Source organism: Triticum aestivum, chromosome 2A (assembly GCF_018294505.1).
Source record: "Triticum aestivum cultivar Chinese Spring chromosome 2A, IWGSC CS RefSeq v2.1, whole genome shotgun sequence".
Lineage (NCBI taxonomy): Eukaryota > Viridiplantae > Streptophyta > Magnoliopsida > Poales > Poaceae > Triticum > Triticum aestivum.
In genome coordinates this window covers 4022084-4036878 of record NC_057797.1, presented here as the reverse complement: position 1 = coordinate 4036878, position 14795 = coordinate 4022084, and the positions used below count along the sequence as shown (strand labels likewise).

The window sequence follows — 14795 nt, the reverse complement described above, 5'->3', positions numbered from 1 at the left end:
GGCCGGCTCTTGTCTGCATATTATGTTGACTCCCTCACTTATTGAATGCATGGATGGGCATATTTTGTCTCTTAGTGCATGTGATTGATGGCATTAAATGCGATGAGACTTATACTACGTGTGAATGGAAAAAAATAGATCAACGTGTATTTACTTTGAATTTTTAAAAAACTCATATCTTTTAAACCACATATTGAAATTCAGATCTGTCTTCACCATTGGATTCCTCGTGACAAAATTTTTGAAATTAGATCCCGCATGGGCATGTTTCGACGAATTTTTTTCGATGGCAACTTTTGTGCTATATTGTGCAACTTTAGTACTGTACTGTGCAACTTTAGTACTACATCGTGCAACTTTTTCCCAAACCAACTTTTGGATCTGCATGATTCAATTTTCATGAGGTTGCAATGTAGCAACCATGACAACTTTGATGTGCAACTACTCTACTATCCCGACCAACTATCAAGTAGTCGTTGTGCAACCCTCCTCCCTACTCGTGGATGCGTAGTTTTTCACTGCAAGCGATTTGTGCAACTTAGTCTATTGTTTAAGCCAACTGCCTATTAGTCAATGTGCAACTCCTTCCCCTTCTTATTTTGTGGACATGTATTTTCAATTGGCGGGGATAACAAACAGAGTTGCACATACTCTGCTATGTAGTTGGCCAGGGCAACATACGAAGTTGCACATCTCACAAGCAAGGACAGTTGAATGGTAAAAAATTGACATTTATGAGGGTTGTGAAAAGTTACATATAGACAGAGTGCGAAAGTTGCAAATCTCACTAGCAGGGGTGGTTTGGACCGTGTGCTAGCAGGAAAACTACACATCCATGAGGTTATAGGAGAAAGTTGCAAATCACTGTTAAACAGTTGGTCGTGGCAGTATCCGAAGTTGCACAACCACTAATAAAAAGTTGGCGGATACAGTAAATAGTGAAAGCACATCCACGGGCAAGCGGAAAGTTGCACGTCAATTACTAGGCAGTTGGCCCGAGCAACGGACGAAATTGCTCATCTCACTGGAAGGGGTAGTTTGAGGGGGTGGAGGTGACATCAGTGAAAACTGCACATCCACGGTCAGCTAGTTGCACATCGACTACCAGGCAGTTACACAAAACGAGGTACTAAATTGCACAAAAAAATTTCATCGAAACATACCTATGCGGGATCTAGTTTCGAAGAGCACGTCGTAAGGGTTTCAAGGGTGAAAGCGGATCTTAATTTTGATGTTTGGTTCAAAAATTATGGTTTTTAAAATGAAAAGAAACTCTAAATTAATGTGTTCACACCTGGTTGCTTTCTAATTTGTAATTAAAAATATGTTGCATGCCCTTTCTACCTTTTTTACAATGGGAAATATTTTTTTTCTTTTTTGTTTGATGGAACATAAACTTGCTAAAAGTGACAGCCACTGCGGAGCGCTAGCGAGCGGCCCGCTCGCTAGATGCGTCCTAATATTAATTACTACATCAGCTGAAAAGATTCAACAATACAATTTCAAAAATATAGATGAAAATTGACACGACAAAATTAATTTCCTGTATTTATTTTTCTTCATCCAAAGTACGCCATATTATACCATAACCATTCATATGTCATGCTTTGTTTTATACTTTCCCACTAAATATAAGACGTTTTTGCAGTTCATTTTAAACTGAAAAACATCTTATATATTTAGTTACACAGAGGTAAGTATTTAATTATTCAGAAGATGGGTCCACCGGCGACCATGCATGCGTCCATGGTTCACGCGAGCTTCCGCCGGAGGATGGCCCTGTGTTTGAGGTGCTGGCGGAGGCGGTACCAGTCGTGGACGAAGCTCGGCAGGAGGCCGGCGAGGAACCACTGCAGCTGCTGTGACGCGTCGGGTATGCACAGCGCGCCGCCGTGTCCGATCCAACGCGCCGCGTCCCGGGCGTACTCGTCGGCGGTGGCCACAAACGCCGAGAAGGTCATGGTCGCCTTGATCGCCGGAGACAGCATGCCGGTGTGCACGTAGAAGGGGACCTGGCACTGCACGTCAATGCCCTTGCTCTTGTACTCCGCGTCGAGGCCGCGCGACAGGTGCTGCACGTACCGTTTTGTGGCGCTGTAGACGGTTTAGAGCGGGAAGGAGGGCACGGCCACCGTCGACCCCGACCCGACGTTAACAATGGCGCCCCTCCCTCGCTCCACCATCCCGGGAAGCACCGCCGTCGTCATCTCCGTGAGCCCCATCACGTTCACCAGTATCATCCTCGCCAGCCGCTCCATGTCCGCCTCATGAACATACAGCGCGCCCGGCCGGTTCACGGCCGCGTTGTTCACCAGCATCCCCACGTCCAGCCCCTTGATTGCTTTCCTGAGCCGCCGCGTCCCCTCGTCGCCGGCAGGGGTTCCGACGAGGGAGAGATCGAACACCACGGTCTTGGCTTCCACGCAGGGGTGGGTTTTGCGGATGGTGTCGGCGACTTGATCGAGGTTGGCCTCGTCCAGGTCGAGGAGGACGAGGCTGATGCCCCGGCGGGCGAGCTCCATGGCCGTGGATCGCCCGAGCCCCGTGGTTGGACCGGTGACCACCGCCCAAGAGCCGTAGCGGCGTCGGAGGTCGATTGGCCGGCGGAGGTAGAGGGCAAGGTGGGCGACGAGGCGGAGGCAGGCGGCAGACAAGTACAGGGCGCCGAGTCCGGCTAGGGAGATGAACCAGGCCGGCATTGCCGCCACCATTTCCCCAGCTAGCTCCGGCCTCTACAAACCTTTTTTATTTTGTATTTTTTGTACGAATCAGTCGATGGTGGAGTATGTTTGAGGCTTTGCAGTAGCCATGATCCCTATATATATATACTCCGTATCTCTTCTCCCCATCTACCAAACCACCATTATGGATTTCGGCCATTAATTACTTGGAGGAGCCTACTTTGAGGCCGCCATCGTGTTGCATATCCTTGTAGAATAGAGTATAATTGCAACTAACCTTACACCCGTCTCACCACATTTGTAGATTGTGGGGATCAGTGATAGATGAGCGGAAGATAATATATGTTTAAGAAGATGCTAACATGCACTCTAGCAATGAAAAGTGTTAGACCGAAATTATTTGTCCCTGAACATGGTTCATTCATGCCGCATTTGGTATTACGGTGGGTTATGATTGTCCACCTTATCCGTCCAGCTTCTGTCTATTTTAGTGTTTATTTAATCAAATTATCTCTAGGTTTGTGGGCATTTTTCCGCAGATGATTACAAATAATCTCATCGTAGCACATTTTAGCAAGCAAAATGAGCCTAAGTTGAGAGGGAAGGAAAAATTGAACACATGGTTATGTGATCCATTAATGCCTTAATAACAATGCTTAATAGTTGTGGTTAAGTTATTGAGCTAGTCATCAAAACCCATGCTCTTGAACATGCTAGGGTATTTCATTTTTGAACATTATTATGAAATCAGTATTGTCATTAACCATTCCAAATCACTTTGTGAATATGAAAAAAAATAAGATATCTATAAATGAATGTTATGCACTTTCATAGTTCCCCTTAACATTTTGTTGAAGGAAATATGCCCTAGAGGCAATAATAAAGTTGTTATTTTATTTCTTTATATCATGATAAATGTTTATTATTCATGCTAGAATTGCATTAACCGGAAACTTAGTACATGTGTGAATACATAGACAAACAGAGTGTCCATAGTGTGCCTCTACTTGACTAGCTCGTTAATCAAAGATGGTTAAATTTCCTAACCATGGACATTTATTGTCATTTGATGAACGGGATCACATCATTAGAGAATGATGTGATGGACAAGACCCATCCGTTAGCTTAGAATAATGATCGTTTAGTTTATTGCTATTGCTTTCTTCATGACTTATACATGTTCCTATGACTATGAGATTATGCAACTCCCGAATACCAGAGGAACACTTAGTCTGCTATCAAGCTTCACAACGTAACCGGGTGATTATAAAGATGCTCTACAGGTGCCTCCGATGGTGTTTGTTGAGTTGGCATAGATCGAGATTAGGATTTGTCACTCCGTCTAATGGAGAGGTATCTTTGGGCCCTCTCGGTAATGTACATCACTATGAGCCTTGCAAGCAATGTGACTAATGAGTTAGTTGTGGGATGATGCATTACGGAATGAGTAAAGAGACTTGCCGGTAACGAGATTGAATTAGGTATGATGATACCGACGATCGAATCCCGGGCAAGTAACATACCGATCACAAAGGGAACAACGTATGTTGTTATGTGGTTTGACCGATAAAGATCTTTGTAGAACATGTAGGAGCCAATATGAGCATCCAGGTTCCGCTATTGGTTATTGACCGGAGATGTGTCTTGGTCATGTCTACATAGTTCTCGAACCCGTAGTGTTCGCACGCTTAACGTTCGATGACGATTTGTATTATGAGTTATGTGATTTGATGTACGAAGGTTGTTCGGAGTCCCGGATGAGATCACGAACATGACGAGGAGTCTCGAAATGGTCGAGACGTGAAGATCGATATATTGGAAGGCTATATTTGGATATCGGAATGGTTCCTAGTGATTCAGATATTTTTTGGAGTACCAGAGAGTTACGAGAATTCGCCGGGGAAGTAATGGGCCTTAATGGGCCATACGGAAAGGAGAGAAGGACCTCAAGGAGTGGTTGCGCCCCCCATGGGCTGGTCCGAATTGGACCAGGGAGGGGGCGGCGCCCCCCTCTATCCTTCTCTCCCTCTTCCCTTTCCTTCTTCTCGTATTCAAACTAGGGAAAAGGGGAAACCTACTCCTACTAGGAGTAGTAATCCCCCTTGGGGCGAGCCATAGAGAGGGACGGCCCTCCCCTCCTCCACTGCTTTATATACGGAGGAGGGGGGCACCCCATAAACACACAAGTTGATTGTTTAGCCGTGTGTGGTGCACCCCTTCACAGAATTCCACCTCGGTCATATCATTGCAGTGCTTAGGTGAAGCCCTGCGCTGGTAGCTTCATCATCACCGTCACCACGCTATCGTGCTAGCACAACTTGCTGGGTTTCGTAGTAATTTCAAAAAAATTCCTACGCACACGCAAGATCATGTGATGCATAGCAACGAGATGGGAGAGTGTTGTCTACGTACCCACGCAGACCGACTGCGGAAGCGTTGACGCAACGAGAGGAAGTAGTCGTACGTCTTCACGATCCAACCGATCAAGCACCGAAACTACGGCACCTCCGAGTTCGAGCACACGTTCAGCTCGATGACGATCCCCGGATTCCGATCCAGCAAAGTGTCGGGGAAGAGTTCCGTCAGCACGACGGCGTGGTGACGATCTTGATGCACTACGGCAGAAGGGCTTCGCCTAAACTCCGCTACAGTATTATTGAGGATTATGGTGGCTGGGGGCACCGCACACGGCTAAGGAATAGATCACGTGGATCAACTTGTGTGTTCTAGGGTGCCTCTGCCTCAGTATATAAAGGACCAAAGGGGGGGAGGCTGGCCGGCCACAAGGGGTGCGCCAGGAGTGTCCTACTCCCTCTGGGAGTAGGATTCCCCCCCCCCCCCAATCCTAGTTGGAATAGGATTCGCGGAGGGGGGAAAAGAGAGAGAGGGGGCCGGCCACCTCTCCTAGTCCTAATAGGACTAGGGGAAGGGGGAGGCGGACAACCCATGTAGGGCTGCCTCTTCTCTTTTCCACTAAGGCCCATCATGGCCCATTAGCTCCCGGGGGGTTCCGGTAACCTTCCCGGTACTTCGGTAAAATCCCGATTTCACCCGGAACACTTCCGATATCCAAACATAGGCTTCCAATATATCAATCTTTATGTCTCGACCATTTTGAGACTCCTCGTCATGTCCGTGATCACATCCGGGACTCCGAACAACCTTCGGTACATCAAAATGCATAAACTCATAATATAACTGTCATCGTAACCTTAAGCGTGCGGACCCTACGGGTTCGAGAACAATGTAGACATGACCGAGACACGTCTCCGGTCAATAACCAATAGCGGGACCTGGATGCCCATATTGGCTCCTACATATTCTACGAAGATCTTTATCGGTCAGACCGCATAACAACATACGTTGTTCCCTTTGTCATCGGTATGTTACTTGCCCGAGATTCGATCGTCGGTATCCAATACCTAGTTCAATCTCGTTACCGGCAAGTCTCTTTACTCGTTCCGTAATACATCATCTCACAACTAACATATTAGTTATAATGCTTGCAAGGCTTATGTGATGTGCATTACCGAGAGGGCCCAGAGATACCTCTCCGACAATCGGAGTGACAAAACCTAATCTTGAAATACGCCAACCCAGCATGTACCATTGGAGACACCTGTAGTACTCCTTTATAATCACCCAGTTACGTTGTGACGTTTGGTAGTACCCAAAGTGTTCCTCCAGTAAACGGGAGTTGCATAATCTCATACTTATAGGAACATGTATAAGTCATGAAGAAAGCAATAGCAACATACTAAACGATCGGGTGCTAAGCTAATGGAATGGGTCATGTCAATCAGATCATTCTCTTAATGATGTGATCCCGTTAATCAAATAACAACTCATTGTTCATGGTTAGGAAACATAACCATCTTTGATTAACGAGCTAGTCAAGTAGAGGCATACTAGTGACACTTTGTTTGTCTATGTATTCACACATGTATTATGTTTCCGGTTAATACAATTCTAGCATGAATAATAAACATTTATCATGATATAAGGAAATAAATAATAACTTTATTATTGCCTCTAGGGCATATTTCCTTCACAACTCTCCCTTGACCTCAGCTGGATCTAGAGTTCGTGGGACGTCACCGAGCTGAACGTGTGCAGATCGCGGAGGTGTCGTATCTTCGGTGCTAGGATCAGTCGGATTGTGAAGACGTATGACTACATCAGCCGCATTGTCATAACGCTTCCTCTTACGGTGCACGAGGGTACGTGGACTACACTCTCCCCTCTCGTTGCTATGCATCACCTAGATGGATCTTGCGTGTGCGTATAAATTTTTTTGAAATTACTATGTTCCCCAACAGTGGCATCCGAGCCAGGTCTATGTGTAGATGTTATATGCACGAGTGGAACACAAAGAGTTGTGGGCGATAATAGTCAAACTGCTTACCAGCATGTCATACTTTGATTCGGTGGTATTGTTGGATGAAGCAGCTCAGACCGACATTACGCGTACGCTTATGCGAGACTAGTTCTACCGACGTGCTTCGCACACATGTGGCTAGTGGGTGTCTGTTTCTCCAACTTTAGTTGAATCGAGTGTGACTACGTCCGGTCCTTGTTGAATGTTAAAACAACAACCTTAACAAAAAAATCGTTGTGGTTTTGATGCGTAGGTAAGAACGATTTTGCTAAGCCCGTAGCAGCCACGTAAAACTTGCAACAAGAAAGTAGATGATGTCTAACTTGTTTTTGCAGGGCATGCTGTGATGTGATATGGTCAAGACGTGATGAGATATAATTTGTTGTATGAGATGATCATGTTTTGTTGAAGTTATCAGCAACTGGCAGGAGCCTTATGGTTGTCTCTTTATTGCATAAGATGCAAGCGGCATATAATTACTTTACTTTATCACTATACGATAGCAATAGTTGCAAAAACAATAGTTGGTGAGCCTAGCATATGCAGATATGGCCTCGGAACACTGAGACCAAAAGGTCGAACGTGAATCGTATAGTAGATATGATCAACATAGTGATGTCCACCATTGAAAACTACTCCATCTCACGTGATGATCGGACATGGTTTAGTTGATTTGGATCACGTGATCATTTAGATGACTAAAGGGATGTCTATCTAAGTGAGAGTTCTTAAGTAATATGATTAATTGAACTTAATTTATCATGAACTTAGTCATGATAGTATTTGCATAACTATACTGTAGATCAATAGCTCGCGATGTAGCTCCCCGTTTATTTTTGATATGTTCCTAGAGAAAAACTATGTTGAAAGATGATAGTAGCAATGATGTGGAGTAGGTTCGTGATCTGAGGATTGTCCTCATTGCTGCACAGAAGAATTATATCTTTGATGCACCGCTAGGAGAGAAACCTATTGTAGGAGCAGATGCAAACGTTATGAACGTTTGGCAAGCTTGGTATGATAAGTACTTGATAGTTTAGTGCATCATGTTTTACGACTTAGAACCGGGACTTCAAAAATGTTTTGAACGCCACGGAGCATATAAGATGTTCCAAGAGCTAAAATTGGTATTTCAGACTCATGCCCGAGTCGAGAGGTATGAGACCTCTAACAAGTATTTTACCTACAAGATGGAGGAGAATAGCTCAATCAGTGAGCATGTGCTCAGATTGTCTGAGTACTACAATCGCTTGAATCAAGTGGGAGTTAATCTTCCAGAAAAATAGTGATTGATAGAATTCTCTAGTCACTATCACCAAGTTACTGGAACTTTGTGATGACCTATAATATGCAAGGGATGACGAAAACAATTCCCGAGCTCTTCGTGATGCTGAAATCGACGAACGTAGAAATCAAGAAAAGCATCAAATGTTGATGGTTGACAAAACCACTAGTTTTAAGTAAAAGGGCAAGGGAGAGAAAGGGAACTTTAGGAATAATGGCAAGCAAGTTATCACTCCCATGAAGAAGCCCAAAGATAGACCCAAGCCTGAAACTGAGTGCTTCTACCGCAAAGGAAATGGTCACTGGAAGTGGAACTGCCTTAGATACTTGGCGGATAAGAAGGATGGCAAAGTGAACAAAGGTATATTTGATATACATGTTATTGATGTGTACTTTACTAGTGTTTATAGCAACCCATTAGTGTTTAATATTGGTTTAGTTGCTAAGAGTAGTAACTTGAAACGGGAGTTGAAAAATAAACAGATACTAGTTAAGGGCGAGGTGATGATGAGAGTTGGAAGTGATTCCAAGGTTTATGAGATCATCATCGCACACTCCCTTTACCATCGGGATTAGTGTTGAACCTAAAAATAAATGTTATTTGGTGTTTACGTTGAGCATAAATATGATTGGATCATCTTTATTGCAATACGGTTATCCATTTAAGTCAAAGAATAATTGTTGTTCTATTTACATGAAAAAACCTTCTATGGTCATACACTCAATATAATGGTTTATTGAATCTCGATCATAGTGATACACATATTCATAATATTGAAGCCAAAAGATGCAAAGTTAATAATGATAGTGCAACTTATATGTGTCACTGTCGTTTAGGTCATATTGGTGTAAAGCGCATGAAGAAACTCCATGCTTATGGACTTTTGGAATCACTTGATGCTTGCGAACCATGCCTCATGGGAAAAATGACTAAGACTCCATTCTTCGGAACAATGGAGCGAGCAACTGACTTATTGGGAATAATACATATTGATGTATGCGATCCGATAAGTGTTGAGGCTCGCGGCGGGTATCATTATTTTCTGACCTTCACAGATGATTTGAGCAGATATGAGTATATGTACTTGATGAAACATAAGTCTGAAATATTTGAAAAGTTTAAAGAATTTCAGAGTGAAGTAGAAAATCATCGTAACAAGAAAATAAAGTTTCTATGATCTGATCGTGGAGGTGAATATTTGAGTTACGAGTTTGGTCTTCATTTGAAACAATGCGGAATAGTTCCGCAACTCATGCCACCCGGAACACCACAGCGTAATGGTATGTCCGAATGTCGTAATCGTACTTTATTAGATATAGTGCGATCTATGATGTCTCTTACCAATTTACCGCTATCGTTTTGGGGTTATGCATTGGAGATAGTATCATTCACGTTAAATAGGGCACCATCTAAATCTGTTGAGATGACACCGTACGAACTATGGTTTGGCAAGAAACCAAAGTTGTCGTTTCTTAAAGTTTGGGGTTGCAATGCTTATGTGAAAAAAATTCAAACGGATAAGCTCGAACCCAAATCGGAGTAGTACGTCTTCATAGGATACCCAAAAGAAAATGTTGGGTACACCTTCTATCACAGATCCGAAGGCAAGATATTTTGTTGCTAAGAATATAATGGACCCTTTCTAGAGAAGGAGTTTCTCTCGAAAGAAGTAAGTGGGAGGAAAGTAAAACTTGATGAGGTAATTGTACCTTCTCCCGAATTGGAAAGTAGTTCATCACAGAAATCAGTTCCAGTGATTCCTACACCAATTAGTGAGGAAGCTAATGATGATGATCATGAAACTTCAGATCAAGTTACTACCGAACCTCGTAGGTCAACCAGAGTACAGTCCACACTAGAGTGGTACGGTAATCCTATTCTGGAAGTCATGTTACTAGACCATGACGAACCTACGAACTATGAGGAAGCGATGATGAGCCCAGATTCCGCAAAATGGCTTGAGGCCATGAAATCTGAGATGGGATCCATGTACGAGAACAAAGTATGGACTTTGATTGACTTGCCCGATGATGAGTGAGTCATTGACAATAAATGGATCTTCAAGAGGAAGATGGACGCTGATAGTAGTGTTACTATCTACAAAGCTTGAATTGTCGCAAAATGTTTTCGACAAGTTCAAGGTGTTGACTAGTATGAGATTTTCTCACTCGTATCGATGCTTAAAAGTCTGTCTGAATCACGTTAACAGTTGCCGCATTTTATGAAATCTGGCAAATGGATGTCAAAATTGTATTCCTTAATGGATTTCTTAAAGAATAGTTGTATATGATGCAACTAGAAGGTTTGGTCAATCCTAAAGGTGCTAACAAAGTGAGCAAGCTCCAGCGATCCATCTATGGACTGGTGCAAGGATCTCGGAGTTGGAATATATGCTTTGATTAAGTGATCAAAGCATATGGTTTTATACAGACTTGCAGTGAAGCCTGTATTTACAAGAAAGTGAGTGGGAGCACTACAACATTTATGATAAGTATATGTGAATGACATATTGTTGATCGGAAATAATGTAGAATTTTTTGGAGAGCGTAAAGGTGTGTTTGAAAGGAATTTTCAAAGAAATACCTTGGTGAAGCCACCTACATATTGATCATCAAGATCTATAGAGATAGATCAAGACGCTTGATATATTTTCAATGAGTACATACCTTGACAAGATTTTGAAGTAGTTCAAAATGGAACAGGCAAAGAAGGAGTTCTTGCCTGTGTTGCAAGGTGAGAAGTTGAGTAAAGACTCAAAACCCGACCACGACATAAAATAGAAAGAGAACGAAAAGTTATTTCCTATGCCTCAGTCATAGGTTCTATAAAGTATGCTATGCTATGTGTTGGGTTTCGTAGTAATTTCAAAAAATTTCCTACGCACATGCAAGATCATGGTGATGCATAGCAACGAGAGGGGAGAGTGTTGTCTACGTACCCTCGTAGACCGTTCGTGGAAGCGTTATATCAACGCGGTTGATGTAGTCGTACGTCTTCACGTCCGACCGATCCAAGTACCGAAAGCACGGCATCTCCGAGTTCTGCACACGTTCGGCTCGGTGACGTCCTCGCCTTCTCGATCCAGCAAGAGGGGCGAAGTAGTAGATGAGTTCCGGCAGCACGACGGCGTGGTGACGGTGTTGGTGAAGAACAATCTCCGCAGAGCTTCGCTTAAGCACTACGAAAACTATAACAGAGGATAAACTAGAGGAGACAGGGTTGCCGGCACATGGCTTGGTGTTTCTTGATCTCCCTTTGGTGCTAGCCCTGCCCCTCTATTTATATGTTGAGCCCTGGGGTCGAAACTTGGAGTAAAAGCCTCCACAAAGTCGGTTTCACCCGAAAGGCAAGAGTCCTTCTCGGACTCCAGGGCCAGACGCCAGTGTTCCCGGCGTCTGGACCCAGACGCCAGGGACCCTGGCGTCTGGCCCCTGGACTCCGCAAAACTTCCTTTTGCGCTTTCCAAAAACCTTGTGGGCTTTCCCCTTTGGCCCAAATAAAGTGTTCTCGTACCCAAACATTTTGGGAAACATCCGGAACCCCTTCCGGTGATTTCCGGAACCCTTCCGTGACCAAACACTATTATCCCATATATCAAACTTTTTCTCCGGACCATTCCGGAGTTCCTCGTCATGTCCGTGATTTCATTCCGGACTCCGAACAACATTCGGTCACCAACATACATAACTCACATAGTACTATATTGTCAACGAACGTTAAGCGTGCGGACCCTACGGGTTCGAGAACTATGTAGACATGACCGAGACACCTCTCTGGTCAATAACCAATAGCGGCACCTGGATGCCCATATTGGCTCCTACATATTCTACGAAGATCTTTATCGGTCAGACCGCATAACATCATACGTTGTTCCCTTTGTCATCGGTATGTTACTTGCCCGAGATTCGATCGTCGGTATCCAATATCTAGTTCAATCTCGTTACCGGCAATCTCTTTACTCGTTCCATAATACATCATCTCACAACTAACATATTAGTTGCAATGCTTGCAAGGCTTATGTGATGTGCATTACCGAGAGGGCCCAGAGATACCTCTCCGACAATCGGAGTGACAAATCCTAATCTCGAAATACGCCAACCCAACATCTACCTTTGGAGACACCTGTAGAGCACCTTTATAATCACCCATTTACGTTGTGACGTTTGGTTGCACACAAAGTGTTCCTCTGGCAAACGGGAGTTGCATAATCTCATAGTCATAGGAACATGTATAAGTCATGAAGAAAGCAATAGCAACATACTAAACGATCGGGTGCTAAGCTAATGGAATGGGTCATGTCAATCAGATCATTCATCTAATGATGTGATCCTATTAATCAAATAACAACTCTTTGTCCATGGTTAGGAAACATAACCATCTTTGATTAACGAGCTAGTCAAGTAGAGGCATACTAGTGACACTCTGTTTGTCTATGTATTCACACATGTATCATGTTTCCGGTTAATACAATTCTAGCATGAATAATAAACATTTATCATGATATAAGGAAATAAATAATAACTTTATTATTGCCTCTAGGGCATATTTCCTTCACTATGTACCAGACCTATTGTGTACCTCACCATAAGTTTGGATCCAGGAGTGGATCACTAGACATCGGTCAAAAATATCCTTAGTGGAATAAGGAAATGTTTCTCGATTATGGAGGTGACAAAGAGTTTGTCGTAAAGAGTTACGTCGATGCAATCTTTGACACCGATCTGGATGAATCTAAGTCTCGATCTAGATACATATTGAAAGTGTGAGCAATTAGCTAGAGTAGCTCCGTGCAAAGCATTGTAGACATAGAAAATTTGCAAACTACATACGGCTCTGAATCTGGCAGACCCCTTGACTAAATTTCTCTCACATGCAAAACATGATCACTCTTTGGGTGTTTTCACGTAGCGATGTGAACTAGATTATTGACTCTAGTAAACCCTTTGGGTGTTAGTCACATGGAGATGTGAACTAATCAAATAAAAATGTGAACTATTGGTGCTAAATCACATGATGATGTGAACTAGATTATTGATTCTATTGCAAGTGGGAGACTGAAGGAAATATGCCTTAGAGGCAATAATAAAGTTGTTATTTATATTTCCTTAGATCATGATAAATTTTTATTACTAATGCTAGAATTGTATTAACCGGAAACTTAGTACATGTGTGAATACATAGACAAATAGAGTGTCCTCACACTAGTAGAAAACAGGGCTATGGTCCAGGCCGGCTCAGCCCATTAGTCCAGGTTCAGTCTAGAACCGGGACCAATGTGGGCATTGGTCCCGGTTCGTGAGCCCAGGGAGCCGGCCGGGCCACGTGGGCCATTGGTCCCGGTTCGTCTGGACCTTTTGGTCCCGGTTGGTGGGTCGAACCGGGACCAATGGGCCTCGCTCCTGGCCCACCACCATTGGTCCCGGTTGGTGGCTTGAACCGGGACCAAAGGCTTCCCTTTAGTCCCGGTTCATGTCATCAACCGGGACCAATGAGGTGCCTATATATACCCCCTCGCACCAGAGCAGAGCACAGTGCTCTGTTTTTTTCTGGCCGAGGGGGAGAGGGCTTTGTGGTGCTCTAGCTCACCTCCTATGCACATGAGGTGTTCGATGGAATGCCCGAGCCACACTACTTAAGCTTTCTCCTCTCGAAGCTCGACCTCCAAGCTCCATTTTCCTCGAGATTTGTCTAGATTTAGCGGTCCGTCACGCCCCGTCCCCGTCTTCACCGCCGTCGATCACCCGCGCCGATCTCATCACCGACACCACCGTGGTGAGCCTCTTGTTCTTATCTTCTTTCTGAAAGGAAAAATATTCTTACTTGTATGTTTAGATAGATACTTGTATCATTTTCTTACATTTATTATTGCATCTTATATAGTGTGATGGTTTTGGTATCCGCCCCCGTCGGCCCTTGTCCTGTCTATGATTCGTATTTGGTATGTATATTATCTTTATAACTATTGGTTCATTTATTGTTTATGAAAATTATGCCGACCAATGTGACATAGATTTTATTTATCTAGGATGTATGTGAATCGGAAATGCCAACCGACCCTATTGTCGAGAGGTTAAATTTAGTTGAAGAAGAAAACAATTTGTTGAAGGAAAAAATAAAAAAATTGAGGAGGAGAAGATGATATTGGAGTTGCATGTTGCGGATGTCGTCGATGATCACAAGATTAAGATGGATGCAATGCGCTTGAAGATTAGAAAGATTAGAAAATATGCCATTCATACCGAGGCTTGGTATCATTATGCCGTTGGATCAATTGTTACCTTGGTTGCGATTATGATCGCATTTGTTTTCGCATTGAAATGTTTTACATAGTTTCAATGTATTGTTTAATTAATTAGATGCTCTGGAGAGCTATATGTTATTAGATGAGAACTATGTATGCACTTTGGTTTTAATGTGATGACGAACTTCTATTAATTTGGAAAATTAATTA

General features: G+C 43.4%; 1 pseudogene; it reads right to left on the bottom strand.

Moving 5' to 3' along the window:
* Positions 1-1751: 1751 nt before the first annotated feature.
* On the bottom strand, positions 1752-2711 carry LOC123186858 (very-long-chain 3-oxoacyl-CoA reductase 1-like; annotated as a pseudogene).
* Between the last annotated feature and the right edge of the window lie 12084 nt (positions 2712-14795).